The sequence below is a fragment of the Herpailurus yagouaroundi genome, unplaced genomic scaffold, assembly GCF_014898765.1.
Source record: "Herpailurus yagouaroundi ecotype Mexico unplaced genomic scaffold, PumYag 213, whole genome shotgun sequence".
Classification (NCBI taxonomy): Eukaryota; Metazoa; Chordata; class Mammalia; order Carnivora; family Felidae; genus Herpailurus; species Herpailurus yagouaroundi.
Window position 1 is genome coordinate 2,730,356 of NW_024412444.1, and position 27,552 is coordinate 2,757,907.

Below are 27,552 nucleotides of genomic sequence, written 5' to 3' on the forward strand. Positions count from 1 at the left end.
TCTATCTATCTATCTATCTATCTATCTATCTATCTATCTATCTATCTATCATCTATCTATAGGGTTTAATAGTACAGACTCACCAGTTAATTGGCCAATTCTGTGACTGTGGCTAATAAAGTTTCTACTGAAAAACTTTATACGTGACCATTGTTGTCATGAAGCGAAATGGATAGATAAATCAGGATTGTCAAAAAAAAAAAAAAAGAAAGAATATTGTGATTTGTGTATGGTATAATTGGAAGTTGCCAATTTCTATCCTAGTTTTTGTTTGTTTTTGGAGGGGGGTATGCTTATGAATTTTTCTTATCCAAAGGGTTTTTGCCTTTGTATTTATATATTATATAATCTAATTTTTAATATGTGGTTCTTATCCAAGTATGTTATGCATAGTCTTCTGAGACACAAGCCATAAGCCTAACTGCTTACAAAAGTTACTCGGTTTCTTAAAAAGCTGTTCCCCTAGGGGCGCCTGGTGGGGGGGGCGGGGGCTCAGTCGGTTAAGCGCTAGACTTCGGCTCAGGTCATGATCTCACAGTTCCTGGGTTTGAGCCCTGGGTCAGGCTCTGTGCTGACAGCTCAGAGCCTGGAGCCTGCTCAGATTCTGGGTCTCCGTCTCTCTCTGCCCCTCCCCTGATACTGCTCTCTCTAAAAAGTAAATAAATAAACATTAAAAAAAAAAAAAGCTGTTGCTCCATTTCCGTGGGTTTCATGCTCATGCTCTCTGTGTCCTGCCTTTAGTTGTTCTCTTTGTCCTCAAAATGAGTGTTCCCCACTCAGCTGGACCCTGGGTCTTGGGGTGGGTTATTGGTGGGGAAGAGATTGGGCGAGGGTGAAGCTTTCTTCTCTCTCACTCTGTTAGCCTTCATCCCTGGTGATCACACCCAGCACATACCCTTCTCTAGGGAATAGTGTTAAGCTTGAAATTATTTGTAGGGACCATCCCTGGGTCCACCACCCCAGAGCTAACATGTGATTTGGGGCAAATCTCCTTGTTTCTACAAAGGGGATCCTAATATTCTATGTGCAGGTACTATGAAGACAGAAAACACATGGGTTTAGCCCACTTCGTCGATGTGAGTCTGTCAACTCGCTGGTGATTGCGGAGCACAGCTCGAAGGTTAAAGCCTTGGTAGTAACTCAAATTTTGCATCTTCTCATGGCCAGGCCCTCCACGTCAGATTTCCTGGTGACAGAGGCTTCCTAGGAAAAGTTCCCTTTTCCTATCTGAAGGGCTTGTTTTGGAGTGGGCAGGTGGCAGGGCTCACATCCCACTTGGCCTTCTCTCATGAAGTTTTTGGTGATTTGTAGAACGTGAAACAAGTAAAACTTCATGTGCCCTTGGGAATCGCGGAGCAACCTGGCGGGAAGCTGTGAACAGTTGCAGCAAATTAACAAATTATGCAATTAGCAAAAATTATTGAGGTGGTTTATAAATGTATTCCAGTTGTGCAAATACTTCTGTCCGTTTAGCATTATCCTTTGGGAGGTGGGTGTGCGAAGGAGACCGAGAACTGAGAGGCCCTTAAACTAATAATTTTATCCTATTATTTCCCTGGTTTCATTGAAACTGAGCCCTACTGAGACGCAGGTCGCGCCTCTTAGTCAATGGCTCGGAAAAATGCAGGTGCACTCCTCCAGACAGGGGTTAGGTTACAGATTTTGGGGCCAGCTGAATCCTGCGCTGTACCCATTTCTCTTTGGAAATGTTTGAGGGTGGAGGAGGGGCGAGGGGAGGTGATTGTTGGGTTGTATGCAGAGAGCTGGAGAACTCTGACATTTTTCATGTGTTTGGGTTTGTCTGCAGTTGTATTGTACGGGGACATGGGTGGTGAGCACAGGGTCATTTGAGGAATCTGGCAAGGATGCTATCTGAAAAGACATTTGCTGTTGATCCTCCTGCACCTGTACCTGCGTCCCTTCCCCAGTGAATGGCCACAATTCACAGCCTTGCCCACATGAACGGCTGCGATTGTTGGCGTCTTTATTACTATTTAATCTAGCATAACCGGTAAAGCCCATTGTGTGAACAACCAATCCGTTCATCTCTGCAAGTCCTAATACATCTTGGTTTCCTTATGAACCAGGATGCAGGTTCCAATCACTGCTTGTTCAGTTTGTTTTGGCAAAAGGTGGCATTCAGAGAGTTTAAAGAAAGCATGGCCTGTCTCTTTTTAAGCACTTTGCATTGATTTTTCTTTTCAACTTTTGTGGTGCATAGATCTCCAATCTAAAATCTGCAGGGTTTTGTTTTGTTTCCTCAAGGTCTCATTATTAGGAAGAAATGAGGGAGGGTCTGTCCAGCAAGCAGAATTATCTAGATGTTGAGAAATGAGGTGCAGATACTGGAGGCAAGTGCTCCCCCTACCCCACCCACTACCTGTCCTTTGCTCCTTGTACCAATTTATAATCTGTCATTCAAATAACTTGCCTCTTATTTTAGGGCGGTTTTTAAGAAATGTGAATTTGAACAATATTTGAAAGAAATCATTTAAGTGTTCTTCTGAAAGGAATTGTGGTTAAGCTATATTTACAGAATGTTTATTGAGCACATACTGTGTGTGCTCTGCATTTATATGTTCTTGGAATAGAGGTGGGTTTTTTTTTTTTTTTTCCTTCTTGTGGGAGGTGCTTAGAAAGTTCTTTTGTCCTAGGGTCCTTTGCCGGAGGTGTGCAATTCTTTTTTTTTTTTTTTTTAATTTTTTTTTTTTCAACGTTTATTTATTTTTGGGACAGAGAGAGACAGAGCATGAACAGGGGAGGGGCAGAGAGAGAGGGAGACACAGAATCGGAAACAGGCTCCAGGCTCCGAGCCATCAGCCCAGAGCCTGACGCGGGGCTCGAACTCCCGGACCGCGAGATCGTGACCTGGCTGAAGTCGGACGCCTAACCGACTGCGCCACCCAGGCGCCCCCGGAGGTGTGCAATTCTGATGAACTCTGTTCACTCCCCATGTAGCTCTTTATTGGGATGTTTCAACTGTGCTATTAATTGCTGATTGGAAGCCATTAGTGAACAAACATGATTTCAAAAGTGTAATTTAAAAAGTGATATTTCAGATATTGTTGGTTAACAGAGGGGTAATTAACTGTTGGTTGTAGTTAAGTCTTGAGTCAGAACTGAGTTAACTGTTGTTTACTTTGCAAGGCCTGACCCTCCAGCTGTGGCTACTTGAGGCTGCTTTAAATAGAGTTAGAGGCACCCTATAAGAAAATCCTCCAAAAGCGAAGAACTCGGTTCCTGGAACCCTCTGTGCTTGATTTCAGCTTCACACAGACTTGAAAATGCTTTTTCTTCAAGTAGCTGCAGAATGGTTTTGTTTTGGTTTGTTTTGTTTTGTTTTAAGTCCATAGTTTAATTTCTCTTTAGCCTTCACTGCCGTTTTTTATTTGGGAGACCCTTTCAGGTTTTAACGCTGAGCATCACTTCCTTAGGAATCTGAATGGGAGTTATGTTGTTCCCCAAGTTCTGTTCGCTTATCGTGGTTTATGGAATTATTTCCATATTTGTGAAAATTGAATTCAATTTCGATTATGGAGTGGTCCGTGGTTTTTAAAGCTGTCCAGTGTGGTCCGGTTAAACTCATGGATATATTAGGCTTAATTAAATTCATATGATATTTGATTAGATACCATCTTACAGCGAATTCTACTTTTAGAAAAGTGGAAGCACATGCCAAAGGGTTTAAGAAAAATCTATGGGTGGTAGAAAACTGACAATTGAGAAATTTCGACTATGCATTTAATTTCTGTTTTGCAAATTGGAATAATTACATTCTTTTATCCGATTTCAGCAGCGCGGTACCTCGGTCCATGACCATGCGTCTTGCCTAGGTTTTAGTTTGCATTTTACTTTTAATTTGGGGGCTGCTCAGTGATTTCTTCTCTCCACCTGGGCTGGTGTGAGTTTCTGGCACATGGGCTCCCAGTGCTTGCAAAACTTATAAACAGCCAGAGGAACTCATTGCTTCCAGGAAGTTGGTTGATGATGCAGAAGCTGCAGCTTGGTGGGGATGGGGTGGCCTTCTGCCTTGGGAGGACAGGAGGTCCAGAAAGCAAACTGAAATGTTCTGTAGCTGTGAAAGCCTGCCTCATCCCAAATTCCTCCGAACATTTCCTCAGAGATGGCGTCTGTGTAGGACTGTTGGCCACGGGCGTTTGACCTCACCGAGGGCTGTGCTTTGCCCAGGAGAAAAATCCGGAACCCTTCTGTGGACATTTTTGGGTGCTTTCACAAGTTCCTTTGAAACCGTACTTAGAAACGATTAAATTATATTGAATTCCAGACTGTCCTAAAATAAGACTGGCTGACCTCAAATATTATTTGCTGGGGGGAGGGGGAGGGAAATTCAGTATATGTGAAATCTTGGAATTCAGTACATCTTTCTGGACAGAAAGGCTACATTTCATGAAGCTTCATAAAGGGGTTCCTTACCAAAGAGGGATAAAAACTATTGAACTGAAAGGAAACATTAATTTTCTTAAATTCTGAAGGCAGAAATGTAGTAGGCTGAAAAATAGCCCATGGCTGCGTATCAGGAGACCTTGGGGTTTTGTTCCAGCCCTGCCCCTGATTCACAGTGTGACCTTGGGCTAAATAATTAATTTCCTTCCTATAAAGGGATGTACGACTTCTATGACTCCTTATTTTCAGGTTTATGATTCCGTCCTAATTGAAGCAAAGAGGGAATAAATAAGCTTACTGTTCATCCGATGGCAAGTATTAGAAAATGGATGTGTGTGTATAACGTACTTACTTACAAGTAATCTTTGCCTGTTTGGGGATTCTGAGTGGAATCCTCAGATGCATACACAGGGCAGCAAAGGCTGTGTGCGTGGAGACACTTCAATGAGTAAGCCTTTAGGTTTTATCGAAGCAGAGCAAATATTCCACGGTATTTCTTTCTTTGACCATTGCCTCTTTTTTCCCTTTGGAAAACCCCAAGAAAACTATGGAAGCTAATGCAGACCTATTTTACATCTTTGATTGAGCTTTTTAAGATTTAGATCAAAAAAGGCACAGAAATTAATGGTGCGGTTTTCCGAAGAGTTGCTTATCTCTGCTTTTCTCGGGGCCGCAGCATCTCAAGCAGGCCTTCCGTGCATACTTGGGATGAGTGAAGTGGTAAGTGAGGGTACTGCCTTAAATTTCTAGATGGGCCATCTGTGACAGATTTAAGTAGTAATCGCCAAAGGAAAGGCAGTGAAACACCACCTTGTCTGTCTTTTCTGAGCCGGTTCGTCGTGGTGGGAACATGGTGGGTATCAGAGCAGCTTTTAACTCTTACCGAGAGAGATGGTTTGTGTGTATCTTTCGGGGTAGAAACCCAATGGCCTAATATCTAGAGTCCCGTGGCTTGGTTTCCCTGATTTCAAAGTCTGTCTCTCACTCTTTATTTTGGTTGGGTTAATACCAAAGCCACCCATCTGCCTGTGTCATCAGTTTCCTCTTGGTCAGATGCTGTTCTTGAAAATTGTGAGCCTGTCACCGTTGGACTCCTTAAAAGACTTTATGTATCGTGCAGAATCTAGAAGTTTTTATCTTCTGTGTTGTGGCCATCTCCCTTTCTTCCACATGGAGTTGATTACTGCTTTCAGTGAACCGTCTTGGGCTTTTCTCTTCCTTCCACTCATTCTTTGTCATGTAAATTGTCATGAGATGGAACCTTTGGATTTTTTTCTCTTTTTTTCTTTAGAACAAATCCTTGGAATGTGGAACCTTGTTTGGGGATACAGCTAAAATGCAGTGAAGTTGGGAGGTACAATTAGTGGTTTGGAACTTCTTGACAGGAAGTTTAACAGGAATTAGGGGACTACTTTAGGACTAAAGGAAATAATCCAAAGAACTAGAATTTTTTTTTAAAGCATTCCCCTTTTAAGGCCTTTTTTCATGTGCTTTCTGAGATCAAAATAGACCAAATAATCTTCCCATCCTTCTGAGCCTCTTTTGTTAATGTCAGACATTCTCTGTTTTTCACTTGACCTCATTCACTCATTATTTACATATCTGGTCCTCTCTCAGGATTCTCAGAGTCTCTCAGGTTAGTAAGTTTTCACACATCGCTGTCTTCTTCCTCCAGTTAGATTTGAAAGCCTCGGGGATTGTTGAGTTTCATGTACCAAGGGGCTCCTGGTAATTATTTGTTTATTGACATGTGACTTTCCTTCTTGGGGCTTGGTGCATCTTTTCTGGGCAGAAAGGATCCCATGTTATCATTGTTTCGTAAAGGGCTTCTGATGTTTACCTCCAAAGTGTGATTCCTCCTGATTGACCTGTGTGGAGGACTTAACAGAAGTGTTTTTAGATTTTAGATGCAATGCAAGGAGTCAAAGGCCATTTTCTTTGTGTTGAGGATCTGTTTTCCTATCCAGCATTAGCTGACGTGTAAAGGGATAGTTTCAGAGGCAAGTGCTCCTTGCAGACCTTCTGTGAAAAGTCATAGCTTGGGTTTTGTCTGAATTTTTAAAAACTGTTTATTTTGAGAGAGAGCGTGTGAGTGGAGGAGGGGCAGAGAGAGAGAGGGAGAGAGAGAATCCCAGGCAGGATCCACGGTGTCAGTGCAGAGCCGGACGTGGGACTCATTCTCAGGAACCCTGAGATCATGACCTGAGCTGAAATCAAGAGTCGGACGCTTCACTGACTGAGCCACCCAGGCGCCCCTGGTTTGTCTGATTTTCTGTGGCAGGGTGAACTTTTGGAGAAAATGTTGACCTAGAACAAAAATTATGGATGGTCCTCCCTTCCTTTCCCCTTATTTTCTCCTTTCTGCTTGAGAACCACTTCAAAGCATCAGATGTGTTGGTGCCAGACGCCATGCAGTTATTGTTAAAAGAATTTGGAAATATAATTGAAAACAAACTTTGTTGAGCCGAGTAGATCCAGGCGAGTTCTTATTTTGAGGGAGAAGGGAATTCCAAGTTTTTCCTCTATTTGGAGCTGATGTCTCCGAACACTTGTTCTGCGAGATGAATCATCTGTGAATTCTACATCTGGGAGTTATATATTGGGAAATGGCATTCTTTTTAAATGCAGAAGAAACACAAAAGCTTAAAGTTACAGTGTAGTTGGAAAATTCTAGTCAGAGTTAAAAAAAAAAAAAGCATTGAGGTGAAATTGGCAGAATTGCTGGACATGAGCTTGTGATACCTAAAATAGACATGCCCATGTATGGAAAGCAACATGACAGCCACGCTTATTTATGGGGACCCCTCCTCTTTGTTTTGAGACCCATGAGATTTAAAAAAAAATGTGTAAACATCAGCTAATTAGAATCATTAGTGAAGGCAAATGGGACTTGAGTCTGAATTTATTGATGTATTTGTCTTGAACACTTCGAGTAAGCTCAAGCCACGTTCAGCAGCAAAAGGCCCAGAACAGTGCAGCGTTCCACGGTCTGCTGGGGAAGATAACGACGCGTCCCCTTTGTCTACAGAGCCCCCTTTGTTCCACACGCGTGGTTGTAGTGGGGATGAAGCGTGGGGATGAAGCAGCCATGTTGTTAGGGGACACAGTGGTCAGAGGGATGGCTCTGGAATCCAAGCTGCCTGGGTGATCTTGGACAATTAGCTTCCCTCTGACTCGACTTCCTCTTGTGTTAAATGAGGGTAATTGTAGCGCTAACCTTGCTCTGAGGGCGAAATTGAAATGACGTATAACTTTCAGAGGAGAGTCTGACACATCGCAAAAGCTTAAGAAAGGTGAGCTGTCACTGTCACAACCACTGCAGTAATTACAGTTCACATTTTTGCGGCAGGAATCGTGTCCTGTAATGTAATTACCATGTTAGGTCTGTGAAATGCGTTCCCCTCTGCATGGTACACGAGGCCGGGAGGGGCTGGGTGACTAGCCCAGGGTCTAGCGATTGCCAAAGCTAGAACTCAAACCTGCCTCTCCGTGCTGGTGTTTCGAAAGAATACGGTAAGAACTGGTACTGTCGGTTTTGTTGTGTTTGCCCTTGCTTCCCTTTCTGTGAATTCTTTGAGGCCAGGGATCAGTCCTGCAACTCTTGGGGCCTACAGCACCTAGCCCAGTTCCGGCCAGTGCGGCCTAAATGGTGTCTTGACAGTGATCTTGAAAAGCGTGCTTCTTCATTGGCAGACTTGTGTGTCAGAATCCATTTTTGGTGTGCCCCTTTGGTGAAGGGGGTGGTAGCAGGCACATATGTCTCACCATCTGTTGTTTATTGTTTCTGTTAGGTTGTGGTTTGTGTTCCCGTTCCGTGTTTCTTTGGTTTCTGGAGCAACTGCGAATATTATATGCTCGGGGATCAAAAAAGTAAACTATTTATAAACAGTAAAGTATCCTTGGGTTTGGAAAGTGTTTTTCTCAAATGCATGTATATTTGGTGGCTTTATGATAATCTCACTGATGTATCGTGAGACAATTTGTAGACTGAGGCACATGTAAAAGTCAGGCGAGTCATAGGCTGGCCTTGTGTAACCAGCTTACAAACAGCCTTGGTGATAAGGCCCTGGTGTTAACGCTGACCTGAGTGGTGTATTTTTAACTCAAGAACATATAAACAGTTTAGCCTGCCGTTGGAGTTTATACTCTGCCTGAAATCCTTGGCATGCCTTGAGTCCTGCAGCCCTGGGAGATACATATGTGGTCCTGGGAGAGTGTGGTAGCCACCAGTGGTTCACTGGCCCCCACCCTTCACCTTAAAAGAAAAAAAAAAAAAGATCCAGCAGAGAGCTGGAAGGAAGAAAGGGAGAATTCCTCAGTGGTTTTGTATGATAAATTTCATATTCAGCTTTTCTTCTCTATTGTTTCATTAAGGCATACGGATTTTAGGGGGCATGGGGGAGGTTTTTCTCCTACCTGTTTGGCCAACCACGCCCCAAACCCCCGCCAGCTACAGGGTCTCTGCAGAGTCACAGATTGGAACACATGACTCCTACCGCCTAAAGCTTTGGCTGTCCACCCACATCTCCAGCGTTCATTGTTTCTTCCTCCGTGGATCCCTGTGTCCCGGCCACCACGTGGGACTTTTTCCATGCCCTTATAATACTGCCTGTGTCACGTCCCTCACGTCCTCTTCCCTCTGCCTGGAGAAATACTCTTCCCTCCTACTCATCACCCCTTAGCCATCCCTTCTCTTAGAAACCATTCCCAACCTTCCCTGCTGGGTTAGAAGTCTGCCTTGAGAACTCTGCGGTGCTCGTTGCGGAAGTGATGAGTCGACCGCTCTCTGACTCCCGCATTCATCTGTAAGCTCCCTGAAAGCAGGGATTGGTTTTGTGTCTAACCATACCATTGTACATCAAGAATCTGGCCCACATTCTATCGATGATGTCGATGTCGATAGAGCCATTGGTGTTCATTCTGTGTGGTCCTATTAATTCAATAGAAAGACATTTTCTAAGTACTTAGGATAATTTAGGCCTCCCGGGGGCTCATCTGTCTGTACATTTTCTTTTTTTTTTTTCAACATTTATTTATTTTTGGGACAGAGAGAGACAGAGCATGAACGGGGGAGGGGCAGAGAGAGAGGGAGACACAGAATCGGAAACAGGCTCCAGGCTCTGAGCCATCAGCCCAGAGCCCGACGCGGGGCTCGAACTCACGGACCGCGAGATCGTGACCTGGCTGAAGTGGGACGCTTAACCGACTGCGCCACCCAGGCGCCCCTGTCTGTACATTTTCTAAACGTACCTTGTCTGTTTGATAGTTTCCTCTGTTTCCCACCAAGTATTAGTGTTGAGAGACTTAGAAGAATGGAAAGGAATAAGAAACAAATAGTTGGATTTGCAAGATGATAGGCAATTTCCCAGCCACATTAAGAGCTGACCGTGTTGTTTGTCCCTCTGTTGTGGGAAGGTGGCTCTTAAATCCCATATCCAAGTGTTGTTACTGAAACTCTTGTTCGTTGTAAGCACTGTGTGTGACCTGTCTCCCACATGGGGTCCCTCGTGTCGCTTCCCTCTTGGATCTCCGGTGGCTCTCCTTGGCAGCTGGGCCGGACCCGGCTGCTCTCCTTCATGTTGTGTTTGGTGAGGGAGCCCGCAGTGCATTTCCCAACTCTCATCTGCTCTGTTGCTGGAGCTGGTGTTCGGCGTCTGTTTTATTGAGGGTTGACCCTGCAGGGAAGAGTTGTTTCTTACCTAGACTGAGGCTGTCTAGACACCTTTCCCCTTGTGGTTATTCTGCTCAGTTTATGCTGAGCCCTGGCCAGGCAGCTGGTCTGGGTTGCTTGGCTCTTCTTTACTTTCCTAAGGCCTCTACTTTCACAAAAAGGATGGTCAGGCCAACGTCGTTTTTCTCCATCTCTGCTGGCAGAGGAAAAGGCTGCTCTCCTTGACCGGAGCAAGTTGTAAGAACACTAAAGGCAGGTTACCTTGTCCTCAGTGGTTCAGTCCAAACTAGCAACTTAGGTTTATAGAAACTTCCATGGCAGGAGACTTTGGACAGATAGATTTCTAAATCTGGCCCCTTTCTGCTTGGATCTCAGGTGTGGGCAGTGTCCTAGAGATGGCAACAAGAGGTAGTGGGAGAGCTCTGTTCAGCCCGGTGAGCTCTGCCTCAAATGTTTATCCTGGTGGTATCGAGATCTTAGGCTGTGCATTCTGCAGGAAGGCCCTTTTATACCCAGTAAGTTGTGATACGTCAAGGACCATGATTTCATGTTAATGGGGTTTTGTGCTGTTGACCTGTAGTGTAGTTACTGTGCATATATTTTAATTAATTTTAATTTTCTGTTGACACATGGTAGTCATGTTTATTGAATAAAGAGGAAACTACAAAATAAAAAAAAAGAATAATCGATCTCATTATCCAGTGCTAAATATTATTACTGTGGTGTATGAATATGATGTCTGTGGTTGAATACCTACTGTGAGTCCTGTTTTTTAATACAAAATTCAGGCCACTGTACATTTATAACTCTGCTTTTTTTTTTTTTTTTACTCGATACCATATTTTCTCCAACTTAAAACATTTTTAAAAATAGAGTTTAAGGGGCTCCTGGGGGCTCCATTGGTTAAGCATCTGACTCTTGCTATCAGCCCAGGTCATGATCTCACTGTTAGTGAGATTGAGCCCTGCCCCAGGCTTTGCACTGACAGCACGGAGCCTGCTTGGGATTCTGTTTCTCCCTCTCTCCCTCTCTGCCCTTCTCTTGCACTCTCTCCCTTTCTCAAAATAAATAAATAAAAATTTAAAAACTACAGTTTAAGTCATAATTCAACCTTCTCTGATATTGGGCATCTAAGTTTTTTCCTAAACTGAAGTGAACATCCTTATAAATATGTGTTTATACATTCATGTTTCCTTAGGCTGAGTTATTAAATTCAGATTGCTCTGGATACACAACTTCTTAAGATTTTTGGTGCTGCTACTTCCGAGAGGCCACCAATTTACATACGAAATTTTCCCCACACCCTCATGAACGTTAGATGTTACTTTTTGTTTTTTCTGTAACCAGATACCAGTTTAATACATGGCAATGACATTGGATTATTTTAATGCGTATTTCTTTGGATAATGAGGGTGAAGATCTTTATATGTGTTACTCATAGACGTTTCCTTTTTTAACTTCCTTCTTTTTCTGATGCTTAGTTAGCCAAATAAAGTATCTTCATGCCCCCGGCTGTAAACTTTGGGCTTGAACGCAGATACATAGCCCTGATAACTAGAGGTGATGTGATTCTGAGAGTCTGAAAAGCCTCTTTCTCCCAAGTGTCGCTGCATAGAAAACCGTGCTCTGTGCGGGCACGTCACAGATTTTTGACTCTCAACTAGGAAATGTCTTTGTGTTCTTCTTAAGCCAAAGCCGATTATGTGTTGTCCAGGGGAACTTCGCGTGGCTCTGCTGATGCCCAGAAGCAGCCCTGGACTGCCATGGCCCCCGCACAGCCAGCCTGCCTGGCAGTGCCCAAGCCGCCCTGTCTGTGGCTGGCGTGCCTGGTACCTACAGCTGGTAGGAATCAGAGCAGATTAGCGTGGCGGAGAACCCTTCAGGAACAGCTTCCAGCAAATGGAAATTATTTTAAAACAAATTGATGTGGTTTTTCTGTCAAACCTCCTTGGAGCATAAACAAGGTTGGACTGTAAGCTGCCTCCCCTCTACAGACGAGGCCGTGTTTAGAATGTGGCTTTCAGCAAAGTAAACACGGTCTTGAAAGTGAGTTGTCATTGCGAGTGTCGGATCTGAAAAGTAAAAGCGCGCTAACCAGTGTTCTCACAGCCTGTCTGATGGGCGTGTGACCCTACGCTTCTCACTCACAGGTCTTTGTTGCCACAGCTATCACTACTTCCTGGGAGGGGTTTAAAGGTAAGAAGCAAGTTGGTGTTGAAAGGACTGAAAGGAAAGAAGTGCCAGGTCAATCTCTGTGGTAAGATAAGCATTTTAATCTTCTCCCTTTGCCATGTGGGAATACCAAAAACATCTTGTGAAATAACCGTGTCTGTGTGTGTGGATATACATGTATATATCTTCCAGTCTGTGCATCTTTGAATTCTCTGCCCGTTGCAAGGTGGTTCCCCCGTGCTGGGCACAATGTCAGCTTTATTAAATTGGCCATAGACGCCCTAGAAGGTGAAACAATGCTTTTAATGTTCTGATTATATATTAATGAACAACCAGGCCAAGGGGCACTTGCCAAAAAAGCTACAAAGTGAGAAAGCCACCAATATCAGAGTGAACTTTGCACTTTCGAAGTGTGAATGATGTTGGGTGAAAGAAGTTTATTGCACAAGGGGAGCAACTGGAATCTCTTTGATGTTGGTTAGCATCCAGGCCCCATTAGACTTTCGGACTTCCCAGTTAACTGCCTCTTTGCTGGCGAGGACAGCATTTGGAGGGCTAGGGCACACGCTCTTGGCCAAGAACGACCAGCATACCTGTGCAGGGGTGGAGCGTGGGAGGCATTGGGCATTTATATCTGCTTTCAGTGAACTTAAACGAATTTTAATCTAAAATGGAAATGTGGCTCAGTCAGTTAAGCGTCTGACTTCACCTCAGGTCATGATCTCACAGTTTGTGGGTTCGAGTCTCTTGTTAGGCTCCGTGCTGACAGCTCAGAGCCTGGAGCCTGTTTCGGATTCTGTGTCTCCCTCTCTCTCTCTGCCCCTCCCCAGCTTGCACCCTGTCTCTGTCTCTCAAAAATAAATAAACGTAAAAAAAAACATTGTAAAATGGAAATGTATAGTCTCTAGCCTTCCAGAAATAGCACATTGATTCTAAAATCTGCCCGGACGTAGATCTTAATCAATTAGATCTTCATCTTAATCTGACTAATTTATTTTCTCCCCGCTGTGGTGACGTTTCTCCTGCGTTCTGGCGTGTTCCTAATTTTTGAATCGTTGGCATTGGGAACCCTGCTTTCCACAGCCTCGTCAAATAATTACTCAAAAGAAGAGAAAAATGCACTTTTGAAATCCCGAGAATTTGTTTTCTGTGGGAAGGTATGCTCCAACTGAGGTTTTCCACTTGCGATGTCTTCACGAGCAGAGCTGTGGCAGTGAGTGTAGGACACAGGGAGGACTAACTGGAAAGAGGGACTTTGGAAGGAGGGGTCATGACTTTACCACTCAGAATCTGGGTATTTTGCCTGCTCTCCATTTGTTTACTAGCGTTTGGAAAAGTATTCTTGCATGTTTGTGGTACAGAAGTAGATAGTTGGCATTTTCAGTTTAGAATTTTGAGAGCCTGGTAAGGCAGCAGTTTTGTTTTTTTTTTCCCTTAAAAAAAAAAACAAGAGCTTTATTGGGATATAATTCAAATTCCATAAAAAAAACACATCCTTTTAAAGAAATCCAGGGTTTTCAGTATATTCACAGAGTTGTATAGCCATCGTCACTAATTCCAGAACATGTTCATCACCCCAGAATTAAATCCCGAACCCACTGGCTGCCCCTCCCTGCTTTCTCCCTCCCCTCCCTTGGTCACATCGACTTCCTCTTTCTATGGATTTGCCTATTCTGGATATTTCATGTAAATCCTATCGTATAATACCAGCCTTTTGGGTCTGGCTTCTTTTACTTAGCAAAATATTTTCACAGTTCCTTGCATGTTGTAGCAAGTATCAGTGCTTTTCCTTTCTATGGCTGCCTAATATTCCATTGTTTGGATATACCACATTTTGTGTATCTGTTGATGAGTTAGGGAACTTTGGGTTGTTTCCACTTTTGGCTCTTCTGTGTAATGCTGCCGTGACGTGGGTGTGCAAATTTTTCTGCAAATGTATGCTTTCCTTTGTCTTGGGGTATGCATATGCCTAAGGTGGATGTGCTGGGTCATAGGGTAAATGTGTTCAGCTTTTTGAGGAGCTGTTAGACTGTCTTCCAGCAGGCATATGAAGTTTCCTCTCTGTCCCCAGTGTCACCAGTAGTTGTTATTGTCTGTTCTTTTCAATGGTAACCATCCTAGTGGGATGGAGTGGTATCACCTTGTGGTTTGGGTTTGTATCTTCCTAATGACTGCTGAGGCAGGGCATTTTTTCATGTGCTTATTGGCCATTTTTAGATCTTCTTTGGAGGAATGTCAATTCTTTGCCCAGTTTTTACCTGTCATTAAAAAAAGAGATAGGTTAGACAGTTTTGAATGGTTTGGGGTTTTCCCCAGGTAGACATGCTTTTGTCTGTTTTACTTAGGGAGAGAAGAACTTCATTTTGAAGGTTTTGGGTATTTTTTTTTTTTTTTTAAAGACCAGATCTTCAGGTAGAAATAGAATGGCCAGTACTTACCAGGCTTATTTGGTTTACTTACCACCCGCGCGGGGCCCGGCCCCCCTACCAGTTTGTAATCCCAGGCAGAGGAGGAAATGTTAGAGAACAGAGCAGTGATTATTCTTGCCACGAATCCAGATTCAAGGGTCTGTGTGGGAGCTCATTACACAGTGTTCTCTACCAGGAGAATGAGGGGATTTGCTCACCTGTAACCTCAGGAAACTTGGTGTGCATATACATTTATAGCCAGGTCTGACTATTTTCTCTGCATTTCCTCTGCTCCAGGGCAAGCCTGCCTTTGCTGACAGAGCTTTGCAGCTATAAATTAGGCAGAAATGCAGCACTGAGGCTGTCCAAAGGCAGGCAGGGTAATTGCTCTGGACGGGTTTACAATAGGGAGGTGTGAAGTGCTTGGTGGCAACCGGAAGCTGGGGGAGGGAAGACAAATTGAACTTGGACGGCTTCGGCCGGTGGGCTGACACAGCTAATTGAAAACGCTGGCCCTGGTGGCTTTTAATGGGAAAGGAAGCTGAGGCCTTGCAACGGTTTCCTTTACAACAAGAAATGAGAGGGAGAGGGGCTCATTGAGTTATTCAGGGGCTAGTGCTGAATCTCTGTAAGCATTTAGAGCCTTAGGCTTGGATGTAGAGGATAGGATTCTCTGTGTTTTTGTTTGGAATTTCCTACTCTTGAGTCCCATTCTAGATGAGCCGAGTACATAGGTAGAGGTGGGGATTCCAGGTGGTTGAAGGGACCCTGAGAGAAGGCCTACAGGTACAGCTTGTGAACATACAGCCCCACCTTCGGCGATCCACCAATGTAGGTAGACAGGCCCGTGGGCCATCTCTCAACAAGTGAAATAGGGATTATATGGTGGCCCCCTGTTAGTCCTCTAGTTAGCCAATAGGCATTTTCTAACTCCTCCATTGACCTTAGAGTCTGAATTTGTGGCACGAGGCCTCGGACTCTGCATTTTAATACCGAAGGGGACTTGGCTTTGGAGTCTTAGTGTGAGAGCCATTAGCCTGGACTGTGGGCTCTTTGAGGCCCAGCTACACGTCCCTTTGACTCCAAGCCCCAGAACCCTTTCCTCCTGCCCTCCTCTGGTCACTCGGTACCCGGGGCTTTCTGAGCTCTGGCCCAGATAGGACGAGGTAGTTCCTTCCCCAGCTGAGCCTTTTCCTCCCTGGAAGCCTTTGCCTGTGGTCTCATCCTCCCTGACTCATCTTTCTCTTCCGGTCTGAGGTTAAACATTTCCTCAGAGGGCTTTCCTAGAACACGCAGGCAAGAGTGGCTGCTGTCTTATTCTGGGATAGTCTTGAGAGTACATCTCTGGTTACCTCCTCAGCGTCTGTCTTCCCCTCCTGACTGTGAACTTTTTGTGGGTAGAGGCCAGCTTCTGCAGCATGGTCTTAGAACCCAGAGCCATTCCTGGCATACAGCCGGTGCTTAATAAGCATATGTGTGTTCGTTAATTTCCAGACCAAGTGTGAGTGACCACTGGCTTTTCTGCTGTGTGAATTATCCCAGGCACTGTTCCTCTGTGTCCCTGAAACATCTGTCTACACACACTTGTAGAAATAACCACCGGTTGGCCGTCCTACACATCTTTTGGGTGTGGTGTTACTTTCTGCCTCCTGGGGGTTCACTTGATGCCTTTGAGGGATCATCTGTACCTGCTGAAAGGAGCCATTTCTTAAAAACAAAAATTAGAAAATGGACCTGTATGCATTTATTTTAAACTTCGTGGTAGCAATTTCCAGAAAGCCCTTTCAAAGGTGGGATATCACAGGTGTGGAGATGGTGGAGGTGATAGGATCTTCCTTGAGATGTGTGGTAGTTAATGTGTAACCTCTTTTACAAGGTTCATGGGTGTGCATATGGCTGTGCAGCTATCATGGATTCATAGACTGCCCTGTGGGTCGTGTGTTTGTAGAGGGTTCAGAGCTTTGCCATTCACACCTCCAAGGTTGAACTTCCTGTGGTTGAAAAACTAACATAACCAACAACTGAGAATCCTTCTATCCTGCACCAGGATGGAGACACTCAAATAGTGGTTGGCAAAGGCTCCTTAGGTTCCTTCTCCCTGCCCCTATTCTCAACACACATAGGCAGGATTTTAGAGAGAGTGAAACCAAGTGAGATCAAAAAAGAGAGGATTATGTGTCAACTAGTTAAAAAAAAAAAAAAAAATTCTGCCTGAAATCATTGTTGCGCTATATGCTAATTTGGATGTAAATTAAAAAAATAATTAAAAAAATTAGAATTAAAAAAAATTCTCAGTATCATATGAAGTAAAAAAAAATCAAGAGTATGGCTATAAGAATGTCTCATTATTACCCAAATAAATAAAATGCGTTATTTCATGACTTCTCAAACTGTTAAATTATGTTTAGAACTGTATTTTCCAAAAAGAGGGGAAAAAATTGTGCCTAAATTTGTTTCTCTCTTTGTAATATCAATCTCACTTGGTAGTTTTCATGCCTGTAAGAATAAACTGATACTTTCACACACACACACACACACACACACACACACACACACACACACACACAGAAAAAAGAGAAAAGAAAGAGAGGTGGGGAGCATAAGGTCTGAGGGCAGAGGGAATCAGGCCCTCGGTTTTAGAGGGCAGCTGAGGCAGAGAGGCATGCCTTATGTAGAAAAGGACGTCTGGTCTGAGATCTAGAGCCTTCCTCTAAGATGAGCGCTATTCCATCCATATCTACTGCTCCAGCATTGTTTTGGCATCTTTGGGGATCGTCCATTAGGAGGGACCAGATTAGAAATGAGGGAGCATGATTCCACTAAAGTGTTACCAGCAAAGTGGGTCCTCTCTCTTTGCCTTACTATCACTGTCTACCTGTTCCCTCTGAGGGGGAAGTGATTACTGGAGTTTAGATACTGTGAAACTCAGAAGCTGATTGACCTGGGTCGTGTATAACTGCCTTCACAAATAACATTTTGAGGTACTACCTGCCCCTAAGGGCAACAGAAGCCATCAGTTGAAGAAACCAGCTGTTAAGTAAGAGCAGGAACATGAGTGTTTGCACAAACCACCTTTAAGTTTTCTGATCCTTGATGAATGTCAGTTGGTTTGTGAATTATTAACTTAAGTGTATGTGAGGAAATACTGGCTGCTTAAGTGTCGTGTATATTTTTATGTAAGAAAAAAATAAAACTGACCACACCCTCAGCTGCTACCATTTTGGGCTCCGTGCTTGCCTGCTTTCACTCCACAGGCATATTTAAAGCAGAGGTAGGAATGTTGGCCCCTCACAGGCCACACGTGGATCATATATCATAGCTCATCACTTGCCATCGTAGTTTTGCTTAGGAAGGAACTGAAGTGATTTGCAACCTGTTGGCAGCTATCAGTATGATCATCTTTATTGGGCTACACGGAGTATACAGAGTCCTGGTGAGGGGGTTGGTAGGGATACCTGTCTACTTGGGAAGAATTGTGTATATTGTATCAGAAAAGTAGATTTAGTGCATCACAGGTAGCTGGCCTCAGAAGTCTGTCACTTCCCAGCTGCTTTGCAAGAGAGCTTTCAGGTTCTTTAATTTTTCTCTGGAGAGAGAGCCATCTTTGTCCCGTGCCTCAGTTTCCTTGGCGTGAAAACCTGAAGTCGCCCCCCCCCCCCCCCCACCGTCGCTCCTGCCATGGGAGCACAGCAGTGCATCTCCTTGGAAGAAGCCAGCATAGCTGATGGAGGGAGCTTCAATTAGCATCCATGGCAGAGAGGAGATTTGAGGACTTTGACGGGGGAGAGATTGGAGGAACCCACGTGTGAACCTCGTTTCTACAATGCACAGCTATTTTCAGAGTTCTGAAGGTCACATTAGTAAAACTAGTTATCCCTTCTGACTTTTACCTAGCAAGGGGCATTGTATATAGACCTTTATTTGCAGGTGAAGGGAACAAGACTCCATAAAGGATTGAAGAGGAGGGAGATTGGAACTGACCAGACAGGGCTGTTGAATAAATAGCACATGTCTTCCTTTGAGCATTACATACCTTTGGATATTGGTTGCTGGATTAAGCCTGCAGTGTAAGTCACACTTAGAAATGCCTGGGTGTGGTTCTAGGGGTTTGGTTACTTCAAGGCCTAGGCTTTGCTCATTTGCAGTGCAGAAAACATGCATGCCAAGGGAGGGGACAGAGCTGGCGCTTTGTTTCCCTTTTCCCTCTCTTTATTGTCCTCAGGTGCAATGACATTTGATACGGGCAGTTCTCAAATACATTGAGAATACTTATTCTCAAACTGCCGGGATTCTGCTGACATAGACCATGGGCCCCCGCAGCCAGCCTCCTTGTATGGAAATGGAAGAAAAGAAATTCAAGCTGTAAATGCATCTCTGTTTTGGGGCTTTGTAGTAAATTACGTGAATGAATAAGTTGAAAAAGTGCCTGGTTTATACCATCATGAATACCTAGGCCTTAGATAAATATTGACACCAGCAGTGTGGCAGGCCAACCATTGGTCTCATGGCCCTAAGAATAAAAGATCTTTTCTGAGGCGCTTGTGACCTTATAAACCACCCTGACAGGTTTGTGCAGGTGCTTTCTGCAGTAGCTCTCTGGGTTTGAGAGTGGGTGGTTTTCTCTTTGTGCTTGTGCAAGCTTAAATCTAACCGAATCCAAACCCGCTCTGGTTTATCGATCCCCATCGAGTGCGCGGCAGGCAAAGGAAGTTGCCAGCGCAGTTTTGCAGAGTCATGCTTGTGTGGCCATGTGGGGCAGACCTGGGCCCGGAGGGTCTTTTAGAAGGGGTGCAGGGGGGCAGGGCGGGGGGTTGTGAGGAGAAGGGAGTCGTCTGGAGGAGTCTTAGCTGGAAGACAGGTTGGCCATCGAAGCTCCGTGCCTTACAGAGCCGACTGTGCCACACCTCCAGCCATCCTTTATTTGATCTCCTGTGTCTCGTGGCACGGAACCAGACTGCCCTCTAACCGAAGAGGCATAGCGATGCCAGTTTTGTTAGTGTGCCCTATGCAGGGAGCCTCAACCCCTCCTCTGAGATTCCCCCTACCCGTTGAGGAAAGGTAGTGAGCTTATTAGAAGGAGGCCGAGCTGTAGTTATTTGACTAAGGGAAGCTGAACAGATACTTGTAACCAAGTCCGCTTTGATTATATCATCTTTAAAAAGGAGTGATTGTGGAAGCAGGGGTGGGGGCTGCCTGTGGGTTCATTGGATAACCAGCGTTGTAACTCAAAGATGTCCCAGCTGGTCATAGGGCAGCTGCCTTAGGTGGCTGCTGTCTGGGTTTGGTGGGGCCTGTGGGCCTTGATGTCCTGCTGAGGTGGGAATTGAATGGCTCTTACTTCTCCCCAGCACACGGAGACGATACAGAGTATCCACACGGAATGTCCACACCTGGTGTTACTGAGGTTTCCCCAGCCTGAACCTGGGGCTCCAAAGGGAGTCCCTTACGGTTGGTTACCGGTAGGGCTTTCATCAACTTTGGTGGTGATTTACTTGAAAAACAGACTCCCATCCCATAGGTGCCAGTATTTGTTATTTGGTTAATGTATAGCTTAGCAAGCGGAATTTACCGTTAGGACCCACCCTTTAAGACACACCTTTGGAAGTCAGTGACCTGGAACTGCAGACTGGCCTGGGACAGGGAGGAGGGGAGAAGGGCACCTACATGAGGGCCTCTGCGTGTGATGATGCACTGGGCCTCACTGAATGTAACTGGCCCATGTGGAAGAGGTGAGGCGTCTTTTTAGAGGCCTTGGTGAATGATTTTAAAAAAGCAGCAGAAATGGAAGCATATTATGACTCCGTCATTTTCACAGCCAGCTTGCCATTTGCCACAGTAAAACTTTTATATGTTCAAGGATGGAAGTCCCATGCATCTGATTCTTTGTGCTTGTAATTTCAGTGAAAAGGAAGTGCCGTATTTTATTAGCAGAAAGCAGTCTGTGTAAGATAATGCATGTTGCAATACTGTGTGGTTGTTGCACTTTGACCTTGTGTCTTCTCAGCCATTCAGCAACCAGGGCCAGAGAAATTTTCGCAGCCCCAGGAAAACCGTGTAGATGGGCTTTTAAGTTTACTGCGTTTCATGACATCTTTGTATCGTTGAAAGAAAAACTTTGCCTTTTGGCTTCGGCCAGGCATTTCATGACACACATAAACTTTAAAAAGCCCAACGGAAAAATTGACAGAATGAGAGCCCAAGTTGATAAGCTGGCTAATAAAGTCAGCGACTTAACTGTTACTCACAAGGCTGACCTATTAAAACTGCATTTTCTTTAAAATACTTAGCTAGAGACACTCTCATGCCTCCCTGTAATACAACGGGATGTATTCTTGAAAAGTTGTGGGTAAATTGAGTTTTTGACTTTGGCTGACTTAATACCAGGGATCTGTTCTCTGTATCTGAGGGATCTTCATTTTTTTTTTTTTAACGTTTATTTATTTTTGAGACAGAGAGAGACAGAGCATGAACGGGGGAGGGTCAGAGACAGAGGGAGACACAGAATCTGAAACAGGCTCCAGGCTCCGAGCTGTCAGCCCAGAGCCCGACGCGGGGCTCGAACTCACGGACCGCGAGATCGTGACCTGAGCCGAAGTCGGCCGCCCGACCGACTGAGCCACCCAGGTGCCCCGGATCTTCATTTTTAAGTTTTGAGGTAGCTGGGAAAGGAAGGGAGGATGAACCCAGAAGGTAACTTCTGAATATTTGAAATCTAGAAGATGATGTTGAAAGCTTAGAGGATATTGCATTGGTAATATTTGAAGGAACTTTGCACTTAACCTGTGGATAATGTTGAGTGTCGTGATAAGTACAAGTACCCCTAGATTTCTTATTTGGTTTATAGATTTTGGGTGCTCTGGCTTCACACAGGCCTGAAGAGATGTCAGACGTTAGTAAGGAGTGGGTGTGATTTCAGTCGGAAAAATGAAACATGCACGCCCATCCCAGGGGAAGCTGATTGAGGACTCCAGTGCATACCCTTGGGAAGGTCTTGCTTCCCAGAAGGATTTTCCTTATGAGTAGCTCTAGCCTGGGAAGGTAGTTACACTCGCTTATGTCATTTGTCTCTTAAGTTTTCTGTGTGTGTGGGCAGGGGAGGAGGGAGATGCTGATAACAGTAAGGTAAGCTGTTGTTTGGACAGATGTATTTGCTTCAAACAGAAAGCTTTCATTTCCTTTCTCCTCTGCTTTCAGGGAGACAGTTAGGCAACTTACTATATATTGCTCTTTTGTAACCCCAAAGTATATTTGCCTAAAATCGCCCTTCTAAATACGGTTGACCCTTGAACAGTGGAGGAGGGGGTAAGGGGTACCACCTCCCCCACCGCGACCGCACAGTTGAAAAATCTGTGTATCATTTTTGACTCCCCCAAAACTTAACTACTAATAGCTGACTGTTGACCAGAACCCTTACCGATCACATAAACAGTTGATGAACACATATTTTGTGTATTATGTGTGTATCACGTACCCTATTTTTACGATAAAGTCAACTAGAGAAAAGAAAATGTTATGAGGAAAATCATAAGGAAGGGGAAATCTGTGTATAAGATCTGCAAAAAAAATCTGTGTATAAGTGGATCGACACAGTTCAAATCCTTGTTGTTCCGTGATCAACTGTACTCTCGTTAACAACAACAAACCCGGGTCATTACATGTCCAGAGGTGAGTTACTGCAGTTTTATTTTTTATTTTTGGCATGTGCTTCTGTAACATGAGGTTTGTGTACTATTAATTTCATTGACTGGCTTCATGTTAGAGAGTACGTTGTCAGAAATGGGGGTTCAGAAAGCCACCAAATGCCTCGACACTTTCCTGGTTCTGGGAAACTCCTAAACAAGACGGTTGAGAGGGTGTGTAATGACTCAGATGGAGGGAAGGAGTTTTTTTGTTTGTTTTGAATGTTTTAATGTGTGTCTGTAGTGCTCGGGAAGTAATATGCTATTGGAGTATTAGAGGTTTCATTTCTGAAGAATCCAGAGTCACTGGTATAGAATTTCCTGATCCCTTTATCCCGGTGAAATCCTCGGCCGTACCTTCTGCCAGGAAGACAGGCTTGGAATTTGACCACCCTGTTCTTGTGACCAAGAGTGCTATTTTATGGGGCTGTGTTAAAACAGTTATTTTCCTCTCCGAGAGCCCTTGAGTGAGGGCACGAAGTGTGTGAAATCACTCAGTGTTAAGTGGAGGATCATTTCAGTGTGTTGGGAAAGGAAATCGATCACAGTGTCACTTAGAGTTGGTGGTTGGGCCAACGTTTACACAATTCTGTTGCGTGACGCATTCAATCGAAGGAGGGTTTATAGGACATGGCTAGTTTGCATCTTTCGTATGTGAAACCAAAGTTCATGAATTTTAAAGCCGCGTCATGCTTTTAGTAAACACCTTACATTTTGCACTGGTGGTTCTACAGGAAGCTAATCTTCCTGCAGATGTGTGTCAGAGCCGAGGGCTTCAGGTGGAGGTGTTAGGAAAGGAAAACCATAATCCATGACCAGAGGGCACTGGTCGACTTCACAGAGCGCTTGGTGAAGCAAGGAGTCCCCATTTATCCCCTAGATTCATGTGTCCCTCACTTCCTGTCCCTTTGACGGACTTGTTTTAACTGTACAGAAGCAAAAGTCTCTGTTTCCTGCTTCAGTAGAGCAAGGTTTTCATTGAGGAGAGCCCCCCTCCGTCCTTTCACTGCGTGAGCTCCGGCCCCTAAGTGTGCTGCCAGAGGTGACTACGGCTCTGGCTTCATTTCCTTCTCCTCTGGTTCCTGATTGATGAGCCTACTGCTCGCACTGGACCGCCTGGTGCCTCAGGACATGAGGGCCACGTTGGACAAGAGATTGATGAGGCAAGGGTGCACCGGTCCTATCGTGGGCGCGATGAGTGTGGAAAGTCCTGTAGAGCTGAAGGACTCTCTGAGAGGGCAAATTTGTGACCCCTTTTCAGAGACGATAAAATATAAAGTAGGTGACCAGACTCTCGACCTCTCTCCTCGCCTCCCCATTTCCAAGTCTCTGCAAAGCCACTTCTGTAATAGCAAAACCAAATGGTGGCTGTAGCCACCTCTTCCCTGCTGGGGTGGTCATGGGTGGCGTTCCCTACGTGATGGGTTTGTGGGAGGGTCAGCCTGTGGCCAGCAGCTATTTCCTGCTCAAATTCCCTTTGTTTGTGAAATACCCACCAACTGCAGAGCTGGTGACGCCAGAGTACCTCCTCTTAATTAAATTAATTAATCTTTAGGGATTAATGATGCACATACCAAATGTACCAAGAGAGCGTTATGGGCTGTTTGTGGGCTTCCCCTCCAGGACCACTGCCACAACCAAGCATGAGACGAAATAGACTCAATTATTTTGTCTCTTCAGCCAAACCAAGATTTGGGTAGGAGAAATAGATCCTCAGATCTGCTGCTTTAAGGGATGTTATAGAAAGCTCATGCTGATTACTTTCAGAGGAGGTGGGGCTCTTGATTCTTTTGATCAAAACTTTTGAGTAGGTGAGCAGCTACTCTGGAAATCAACTTTAAATGGCCCTGTAGATTAATGGTCACGAGGGGCCTGGCTCTGGGCTTTGTTTAGGTTTATGTAACCCTTGACATAACTGGTGGGTTGTGATCCGACGACATGGGCTACTTTTCGCTACTTTGCCCTGAAACTGTTCACGTTTTGCCCTTCTCCTTTCTAGGAGGTTCTGCCTTTTTGGCCTTTTGTTCATCTAGTTTCATACTTACCACAGCTTACTTTACTTTGCGGGCCTTATTTCCCAGTATTCTTCCTCAAAAACCATGCTCCTTTTCTAGTCTTCTTCCAGGGTTCGTTAAGGCCTTGCATTTCCTGATTAACCTTCCTCCTCACAGCTGATCTTCCCTGCTTTGAGCACCATCTGGACCCGGTGGTATCCATACCGAAGATGACATTACTCCCCCTGGGAACAGGCAGATAGTGTAAATGAGTCAAGAGGTCTTGGGTGAGACAATAAGAGTGGTGAGGTCTGTGGTCATTTGGAGTACCTGCAAAATAAATGTAGCTGATAGCTATCAGGCATGCTGGCCCAGTAATTATTTTCAAGAGAAACTGCCATTGTAATTTTTTTGATGAAACTTTTTCTCCAAATACCGTTCAGTCAGAAACCAACAAATTTCCCTGCAGATCTGCCTTGGCCCAAGAGCCACCAATTGGCATCATTCCCAAGATGCTTGTCATATTAGAGCCTTTGGCCGTAATTATTTGGTTCACAGTCTCATCTGACCCCTCGGCTGTAAATTCCATAAGGTCACGAACTAGATCTTATCCCAATTGGTATCAGAACTTAGCACAGTGCAGTATACATTATACACAGACATTCAGTGAATACTTGTTGAACTTGACATCTGTTGGGTGCTACAGGACCAAGACTTAGACCTGTATTCGAATTATCCATGGGTAAGATGTATGGACCTTTAAGATACAGAAGGTCACATAAGTCCTGTGGGATAACAGAAGCAGGCAGAGGTGACTTCTCTCAGGTAATGTCTTAAGCATTAGAATTCAGAGGTTCACACTGGTTTCTGTTGCTGATTTTAAGGAGTAAAAGCAGTCACTCATTGCGGGGTCCTTATGTGGCTAGAGTGTATTATCTCTTCAGTTGCGTGCAAGCCTCATGTGCATAGAGAATTATCAGTGTAACATTTTCAGAAATTGAAGTGATTCATTACTGATTCATTCTTGACCAAAAGCTTACAAAACGAGCATATGTCGGGGCACCTGGGTGGCTCAGTTGGTTAAATGTCTGGCTTCAGCTCAGGTCATGATCTCATGGTTCATGAGATCAAGCCCCACGTCAGGCTCTGTGCTGACAGCTCAGAGCCTGGAGCCTGCTTCCAATCCTGTGTCTCCCTCTCTCTCTGCCCCTCCCCCACTCGTGCTCTGTCTGTCTCTCTTAAACATAAACATTAAAAAAAAAAAAAAACCAAAAAACCAAAATGAGCATATGTAGTGAGTTGATAGCTGAATGATAGTGCATTTGATTGTGTGCAGAATGTGTTTCTTTTTCCAGGCCTCAGTTTAGGGACTATGGGGCTACTTAGCTTACTGAAGAGAGACAATTCTTGGGTGAGGATGCCAGAGGAAAAAATTCTAATTTGAGATGCAATTTTAATTATTATTCTCAGTATAAGCCTTTAATGCATATAATCAGCCTATTCACTTGTGGCTTTTGGAAGCATCATAACAGAAAAAAAGATAGAATGAGCATTCAACATTGCAGATTGAAAAAGAAATCACTTAGTCTCATAAAACCTTATAACGTGGGTCTAGGGAACATAATGTGATCTCATTGGAACTTGATGTGTACCACACGGAATTTCTCAGAAGGTAAAAATGCAGCAGACATGGCCTTAAAAGCTTAAGGGATTAAGTAACTTTCACAAGTTGTATGTTCTTCCTCACTCACACCCCTTGAAATTTGAAAGGACCCATCAGTTTTTCCCAGGGAGTTCTAAGTAGGAGACTCTCTCGCTTATTTTTTTTTTAAGTTTATTTTTTTATTTTGAAAGAGAGTGTGAACACCAGTGGGGGAAGGGCAGAGGGAGGGAGGGCGAGAATCACAAGCAGGCTACGCACTGTCAGGAAGGAGCCCGACATGGGGCTCGAACCCACGAGCCAGGAGATCATGACCCGAACTGAAATCCAGAGCTGGCCGCTTAACTGAATGAGCCACCCAGGCGCCCCAGGTGACTAATAGGTAGCAAGCAGTGCAGTTTTTGAGGTGAGCAGAGATGTACCACTGGGGCCCAGGTTTCCGGACAAACAAGGGGTTTCCAGGTGAGTCCTGGGCGCCCCCGCGGTGCGCCCTTAGATAGCTCATTGGATCGCTTCACACTTGTCTTCCAGGCTGTTATTTGGTTTAGCAAACATCTGAAGGCTCAAAATACGCAAAGTACCGCGACGTTCAGGAGGCCAAACGGGGTTGAGTAATGGCAAATAGGCTGGCCTGACAACCAAACTGAACAGGAAAACCTCACTCCCCAGGGAGTGCTTGTCCCAGATTTAGGACCAGTTCCTTCTACTGTGAGTTACGACTCGCCTTAATGTTGAAGAATACAGCCGTGCGCTGGCTGTGCTGCCCTTCCGAGTTGGAGGTTGTGTGTGTGTGTTGTCAGTGGCCGGTGAGCAGCGCCTATATTTGACCATGAAGTGCTAGCAATGTCGTTGGGCTCAGGTCTCACCATGGCTCCTTCACAAGCAAACGGAACTTGTAATCGCTCAACTTCCAACAAGTCAATGAATTATTGTTCTCCAGCTTTGAATAGGGTTTGCCACGTTTGTAATACGTGGTTCTGGTTGTAATCCAGGAAGATGCTGGCCAGATTATGTAAATACTGATTAAGCCTATAGAATTACACTCAAGGGGTATTTTTATTAAGAGTGTCTTCCTTGTGAATTGAATTTTCAAAGGCCCTGTCCTCTGTTGGGATGGTTAAGAACTTGGTGTGCCCAAAAGGTGTCTGCTAACATCCGTGTCCATCCCCCCACTGCAATTTTTTTTTTAACGTCGGCTTTGTGCCCAACACGGAACCCCATGCAAAGCCCAACACGAGACTTGAACTCATGACCTTGATCAGGATTAAGACCTGAGCTGAGATCAAGAGTCAGATGCTTAACTGAATGAACCACCCAGGCGCACTGCCCCCTTCCCCGCCCCACCCAAGCTCTTGAATTATTGGGAAATTCAAATTTATTTTTTTTTTTAATTTTTTTTTTTCAACATTTATTTATTTTTGGGACAGAGAGAGACAGAGCATGAACAGGGGAGGGGCAGAGAGAGGGAGACATAGAATCGGAAACAGGCTCCAGGCTCTGAGCCATCAGCCCAGAGCCTGACGCGGGGCTCGAACTCACGGACCGCGAGATCGTGACCTGGCTG

General features: G+C 44.7%; 1 protein-coding gene and 1 long non-coding RNA gene across 2 annotated transcripts in view; both read left to right on the forward strand.

Annotated features, from left to right (window-relative positions):
• The window catches only part of LOC121016754 (uncharacterized), a 31,062-nt gene extending 5,727 nt beyond the window's left edge, over positions 1 to 25,335 (forward strand). Inside the window, exon 2 of the long non-coding RNA XR_005784427.1 lies at positions 22,145 to 25,335. This is a non-coding gene — a long non-coding RNA (uncharacterized LOC121016754). The remainder of the gene's footprint in view (positions 1 to 22,144) is intronic.
• LRIG1 (leucine rich repeats and immunoglobulin like domains 1) overlaps positions 1 to 27,552 on the forward strand; it is a 116,356-nt gene that overhangs the window by 6,617 nt on the left and 82,187 nt on the right. The gene's annotated exons all lie outside the window — the stretch shown is intronic.